The sequence below is a fragment of the Malurus melanocephalus genome, unplaced genomic scaffold (assembly GCF_030028575.1).
Source record: "Malurus melanocephalus ecotype Western Australia unplaced genomic scaffold, MMel_1.1 scaffold_77, whole genome shotgun sequence".
NCBI classification, from domain to species: domain Eukaryota; kingdom Metazoa; phylum Chordata; class Aves; order Passeriformes; family Maluridae; genus Malurus; species Malurus melanocephalus.
Window position 1 is genome coordinate 186,559 of NW_026623309.1, and position 7,661 is coordinate 194,219.

Sequence of the window (7,661 nt, forward strand, 5' to 3'; positions counted from 1 at the left end):
GTGGTGGTTGAGCCCATTATTTTTTGGGGAGTCTTCCCTTGGAGCATATCCATAATGTGGCAGTGATTCAGCTACTGTCTAAATATTTTTAGAAAGCAGCATTTATCCCCATATTAGCAGGCAGAGAAAAGGTGGGGTGGTATGGACAGCATGAGGTGTGGAGAAGGAGTTCTGGCTCTCCCAAAGTCTGGAGTTTTGCTTCTTGTGTTTTAGCCCAGATTTTCTTTTGGAAGGTGGCATCCAGCAGGTTGTGCCAAGAGGTGCTCTGCCCCATGTGATGGCAAGGTTGCATCCCTCCCCTGTGGGTTTGCTCCCTAACAGTGCCTTTGCCTGCTCTGGTGACTGGTGAGGAGTGCTTTTTTTAGCTAAACGAACTCCTGAGATCATCAGATGAACAGAACTATGCAACAGAAAACCTTGAATTTACTAGCTGTGTTTGTATCCTTAGAAGCACAGTGTGCTGTCATCTTGCCTTTATGAAGATCAAAATCCATCCTGACAGCCTGCTTTGCCTACTTTCTCAGTGGCTGAAGGCAACTTTRCAGCAGGCCCTTGGAGCTGAAACTGTCACTTTTTGTTAATCCTGTGTGTTTCTTGTGTTTAAAATTTCAAATAGATCAGCAGAGCTGGTGTAATCTCCATAATCATGACTTTATTATACAAGAGTAACTCTTGAATATCTAGCCTSAAGTTAACTCTTCTCAGACAGCAGTGAAGTGGGTGCCAAGGTGGCCAAGATGCTTTTCAGGTGATCTGGTACAACCTGTGGCAGTGCCCAGCCCAGGGGGTGAGGCTCAGGCTGGTGCCTTGGTTGCTGCAGATGCATGAGGCAGCGGGTGGAGTGATTTTTTCCCACTTCTGCTACTTGTATCTCATTCTGTTTTTCATTTGTAGATGCATTGTGTCCATTATCTGCCTCAGTGACACTTAATCCATGCAGTGAAGTCCARGCTTAGTGTCTCACATAATGAAGTTGGTAATACATTGCAAATTAAACAACATTATTTTCTCTCTTTTCTTCTCTCTCAAGTTTGTTTCCATACAGGATGTGCTCAAGAAATGCAAGATGGAGAAAGAAAATCAATAGTCATTGATGCTAAAACATTAATGTTCTTTCAGAATGAGGGGTGGAATAGAGTGMACTCCCAGGAGTTCACTGCAGCCCTGACTGCAGCACTGCAGAGTTTGCAGGAGCATTGGGAGGCAGGGGTAGTGCCAGCATGGCCAGGGAGAGAGGAGTCTGCTGTGAGCTGACATGTCTGGGCTCTCTGAAGGTCTATGACACCTTCCAGTGCTGTGCAGTGCCTGTCCTGTGTGTCAGAGTGGGAATGGCAGCCAGCATCTCCTGCTGCCCTGTGGTGCTGCAAAAAGCCTGACAGGGTGTGTGCACACTGCTCTCGGGTGGATGAAACAGGGATGTCTGTGCAGCTTCTGCTGCCCAGCGCTGTCCCAGCAGCCATCTCCCTGTGCCAGTGCCCTGTGCCAGTGCCAGCCCTGTGCTCTTGGGACTGTGCTCCTGTCTAGGTGCTGAGAAACAGCCATGGAGCTGGGCAAGAACCAGTGCTGGAAGCAGTACAGTCATTGTAAGGTATGGGTATGAGTTACGAATGATAACACAGTGAAATGGGCCAAGGTTTCCCCAGCTGAGGGTGTCATCCCTCCCCATGGCTCAGCCCTCCCAGTTCCCCCACCACAGYAGGTTTATTGCCATTATGGTGCCAGAAAGGAGCAGACTGTCCCCGTGCTCTCTGCAGGCTGCCTGGCAGAGCTGGCTCTGTCYGTGCTGTGCTGCCATGAGGGGAGCTGACACCTCGGTCCTGGCCTCCAGAAATGCTTCGTGTTCACATGCACCTTCTGTTCTTTTAAATTTCTTTTTAGATGAAGGCCTCCAGGTGGGATTTATGCGAATGTGAATCCCCATCAGGCACAGGCAGGTTTGGGTTTCCCAGCTCATTTCTTGGGTGCTGCTGCCATCTAGGGTGTGAGCCAGCGAAGCCTCAGCACCACAGTGCTGGCCATGGGCAGCCACGGCCTTATCATACAGTCCATGGCCTTATCGTGCCGTCCATGGCCTTATCACACTGCCCACAGCCTTAGCACACCATCCACGGCCTTATCACACCGTCCCCGGCCTTGTGACACTGTCCTCAGCCTTATCACAATGCCCATGGCCTTATGGCACTGCCATGACCGTATGGCACTGCCACAGCCTAATGGCACTGCCCACAGCCTTGTGACACTGCCCACGGCCTTATCACACTGCCCACAGCCTTGTGGCACTGCCCATGGCCTTGTAACACTGCGACAACCTTAGCACATCGTCCACGGCTTTATCACACCGTCCACGGCCTTATCACACCATCCATGACCTTATGACAATACCCATGGCCTTATGGCACTGCCCACAGCCTTAGCACACCATCCACGGCCTTATGGCACTGCCCACGGCCTCATCACAATGCCCACAGCCTTATCACACCATCCCCGGCCATGTGGCATTGCCCGTGGACTTATGGCACTGCCACAGCCTTGTCACACGTGTAACGTTACACTGTGTAACGTTTGCTCCTGAAGGGCCCATGGACAGCCAGGCCAGGGCCACTTCCAGGGCTGAGCCATGGTTGGGGTTAAACACAGGCGTACCACCTCACTGCCATGTGTTACTGCAAGGAAAAAGCTGCATCATCAGCTGCAGAGGGGCACTGTGTCACTGTGGTGTTGGGGACAGGGGGATTTGGTTGCCAGTGTTGCCATGAGCTCCCTGGTGTTGCAGGTGCCACAGGTGTGGTGACACTGCCGGGCTGGCGAGGGGCCATGGGCTCACAGCAGGCTGTGCCCCTGCCCGGGCAGGTTGGTGTGTTGGCTGTGCAAAAGGTCCCTGTGCAGACATTCAGGGTGTGGAAGAGGCAGGGATGGCTGTTGTGACCCTGAGCTGTCCCTGTGCAGATACTCAGGGTGTGAAAGGGTCAGACCCTGCTGTGGTGACCCTGCATTGTCCCTGTGCAGACACTCAGGGTGTGGAAGGGACACAGATGGCCGTGGTGACTCCAAACTGAAGCCCCTCTGGAGCAAACTCATGGCACATGTTCCACCCGGTCCCTACTGCCACCTTTGTTTTTGTATCAAACACATCTTGTCTGCCAATGCCAGAAGTTTTTGCACACACTTAGAATGTGAGCCAAAGCCAGGCTGGCTCCTGCCCAGCCTGAGGGGCACAGGGGGARCAGGTGTTCAGTTCAAACCAAAATCATTCCTGAGCTTGCATCTGCACTAATGGCTCTGGCCCTGCATCAACAGCTTCAAAGCATAAGGAATTTTTTTTAATAGGTTCAACTCAGGTGTAACTGAAATCCCRTTTTACAGACTATTTCTACAGACTCCATTATTTGTGAAGCCCAGGAAACAGGACTCACTTTTCTGCAGCAAACTGGAGCCTGGGTGAGTGTATTGACGCTGAGTGGGTTTTCCCTGAGCTTATCTTGGTGAGGTGAAGGTCTGAGCTCAAATTCCTGGTTAAATAAATTTGCATACAGTGTGAAATCCCTCCTGGCTGTCCTGGAGGCAGGTGAGGGGTTGCCAAGGCTGTCTGCCACCTTTTGGTGTGGATGAACTCTATAGCACATCTGTGTTATTGTCACCCTCCCGACTGAAGGAATGGCCTCTGAGAGGAGTGTGGACTTCAGAACGGGAGGCACTGCTGCCACAAACAAGCAAGTACCTTGTTTTAACTATCTTTTATTTTTAACCATTTATATCAGTAGAACCAAGGCTGTGGATCTGCATCTTATTCCAGCAAATCCTTTCCCCTCTGCCCCGCTGTGGTACCTCCCACCTCTGCCTTCACTCAGCAATACCTCACCTTTTCTGTCATTCTTCCCTTTCCTCACATCCTCTAATTTTTTCATTGTTTCAAATAGGTCTGTGTTGAAATSATCTGTATGGTCCATAGTGTACAGTCGTGAGACAAAGTCCACCAAAGGGCCAGCAGGGGTTAGGTATTTTCATCTGGATGGGAGCTATGCTTTGTTCCAGGTTTCCTATTGATTCAGATGAATTTCAGCAACTTACAGCATAGASTCTGACATATTTTTCTTATGCTGTGGCTGTAGAATGAACTATGGACCAGATTTTAAATGTTAGTAAATGCCAGTATTTATTTAACTGACTTGCTACACTGTTTTGTTTTTTAAATTTTTTTTTTCATGTTTCAAAGTTTTAAGTTAAAAGAAAATATTCTTCTCTTTGAAAGAATGCAGAAGACTGCACACCAAGGACCCCTTCAGTGGGAAATTCCCTGAATTTTCTTTTGGGTAGCCTCTGTTTTTCCCTTACCTTTTGGAAGTACATTTCAGAAATTACTCRTTGTTGCCACCCTGAGGTTTTTTCCTATTTTTTAAGGCTTCTTGAACATCTTCCCCCTGAAACACTCTTTGGAGTCCTGTGGGGCTGGTAGGAAGGTGATTCAGTTCCTAGAAAAATGTTGAGCTGGCACTTTTTAACATGTAAGGGTTTTAGATTCATCTCAAGTGAGTGCATTTAAAGCTGTATTGATTTCAATGCACTTGGAACTTGACCTTTTTTCTTATTTGTTAATATGGATGTAGCTATTGGAGATCACTACTCCAATAATGTTTAAATGTTACAGATGGACTGAAATCCATCAGTGACTCAGAGTGCAATTAAATGCTTTCTGCTTTTGGGTATTTAGAGATTTCAGAGGCTGTTGGCAATTTGGTATGAAAACATTTTGAGTTATCAAAAGTATTATACATTGTATTTTTATTTATATAATTTGTAGAGTTTTATTATACCTTGAAGTGATGCTTTTGGACCACAAAACAAGAGAAGTGAATACTTCAKTGAGGAGGCTTTCTGAATAGGAAGTGAGAGGAATGGTGTTTTCCCTGCATGGTGACACTGTACCTCAGCCAGTCCCTCTCCTATGTGGGTGACATTTCACAGGGATAATTATTGCCTAAATTCACCCTGAGCACCTGGAACTCAAAATACCTTACAGAGGAGATGGAAGGGAAACACTGAATGTCAGCAGTGATTTAATAGAGAAAAGTAACTTGCTAGGTACAGGGATCAGCTGTAACTAGAAATTTCAGGAGCGACCTTTAGTGCCATAAATAGCTTTAAAGTCACAGATTAATTAATGTTGGTGTCCTGCAGAAAGAAAACCTTCAGCAGCCTCCCCTAGCAACCATGCAGAGCTTGGAGAAGGGTTCTGGGGTGGATTTGCAGCAGAGCCTGTGCTGGATTTGCCCTGCAGTGTCTGATGTGCAGCCACAGCAGGAGCCTCAGCTGCAGAGGACATGCCCAGCTGGGSTGTTTGCTCTCACAGTGTGTGTCACCTCCCAAGGATGGCTCCAAACTCACCAGGGTTAACCCTGGCAGRTGCCCTGCTATAGGAGAGGATGCTCACACCTACAGCACATGAACCAGCTCGAGGAAGCTCCAGCTCAGCTGCTGCGGCTTCAGGCTAGAAGAGCCTAAACCTGATGGTTTTRACATAAAGGAGATGATTTCACTGATTGGCCTGATGAAGGTGCATACAGGCAGGCTCCTGGATGTATTGCTTTCCCTTCATATTCTACTTTGGGAGTGATTTTCTCAGAAATATAGGGCATTGCTTTCTGCTTGTACATCTGTCTGGTGAAAGTGTACGTCCCTTGATGGGTTCTTCCTAAAAGTGGGGTAGTGGGGCTACTGTGAGTTTGAAATAACAACCACAAGMAAGTGGACAATTTTCATTTTAGACTCCAACCAACACAGTTTGTGGTGTGGAAATACTTTTAAACTTTGGTRCAATATCTCTTTTGCTTTGTAGGGGTTCCAAAACTTGTTCTTAGATAAATGCCCATTTCCCAGCTGGCTTTCAGCAAGTTCCAGATCTGGCCCTAATTATTGCAGTGTGAGCATATGTTATGTAACRAGCTGACAAACCCCCAAATCATCATTGGAAAAACCCTGGTATACTGATGGATTTGGTGTGAATTTCCAAACCAGGACAGAATAGTTTTCTTTCAYTGAAAAAAGACATTGGAGATGTCCAAATCTGCACATGAGGAGCTATGGGAAACCCCTGGGTGTGAGCATCGAGGCCCTTGCACAGGTGCTCTGTGCTCTGAGCTTTGCTCTTTGTCTGGAGCAGGGCTCTGTGGGGTAACCCTGTAACACCCTGTGATTGCAGCATGGCCTTGCATCTCTGTGACCCCTGGGAACCCCACACCAGCTCTCTGCTCCCAGCAGGAGCTGCCAGCAGATAGGTTTATGGAAGGAGATTTGGCAGCTGGTAACCGAGCAGCTGTATTTGTTGTTTCTGTCTGCCAGAACACAAAGCAGAATTAATTTAAGCTGCTGTACAGGTTAGTACAACTTTTGAAGTGAGAGGTACTGTATAAATATATTCCCACCAACATCCTAGGTAACATTTTAGCACAAAGTTTTGTCTGATCTTATTAATTTTACTTAAGCACCACTGCTTTTAATACTGTGGTCAAATGAGKATGAATCTGTGCTGCTGTAATTACATGACAGTTTAAAAAATCTGGAAAACTGTCCAGGCATGGTAGGAGGATAAACCCCATTGTTAGACCCCTAACGATTCCCCTTTGGCTTTGATTTCCTCCTCTGTGACTTTGTGAATACATTTGGCAGCGGCTGGAGTTCAAGTTACAGCCACACAGAGTAAAACTGAATGTCATTGAAGATGTGCTCTGGAAGGAGGATGCAAACCCACTGTACATAATGACATGGGCTAGTTTGAGGATTATTTCTTCCTAAATGGCCCGATGCAAGTGATAACTCTTCTGGACTGCGGCAAAGAGGACACAGTGTCCATGGAAGTTCTGCAGCATTTCCACATTTCCCTTAACCTTATAAATACCGKTTTTTTCTGGGCTGTTAGCAGGATGTCAGGCTGGGAATGTTTTCCCAGCCTCTGCAGGSATGCAGACATGCTGTGGAACGAGCAGGGAAGCTGGTGCACACTGAACAGGAGAGGGCACTGGCACTCCAGCAGCTGTGCTGGGCTCAGAACCAGAGCGCTGCTGAAGGATGGATTATTACTGCAGCTCGACACACGGTCTCATCATCYTCTGCTCTTAATGTGAGAAAAGAGTCTATGAAAAGAGTGAATGAGCTGCATTTATTGTCTGTGTCTCTCTGGAGAAAGGAAAATCCACTTGCACCAGGTGGGAACCTGCCTCTTTCCTTTGAACTTCATCTGCTGGTGTCTGGTGCAGCTCCTGTGAATGTCTCTTTGCAAAACTCTGCTTTAGTGTCCTTTTTCTGCACCTACATTAGGTATTCAGTACACAAACTAAGGTGACATYCCTGTTGACCGAGGCAAGCTCAGGTTGTGCGTTCTCTGCTGCAGTTGTGGAAGCGTGCAGCCCTTCACCCCAAGGACCTGCATGCCTCTCTTGCTGCCCCTTCTCTCAGCCATCAGACACTCTGAAAGGCTGAATTTCTGTCCTGCCTCAGAGCATTAACAAACACGTGCTGGGGAGTAGTGTGCAAGTGGCCCCTAACCAGTGGGTGAGGAGCTCTGTGTCAGGCTCTGTCCCTCTGGCCACCATGCCACCATCTCAGATGGTGATGCTCATGAAGGGCTCCATGCTCTCCATGCTCTCACTCAAAATACTGGACACAGA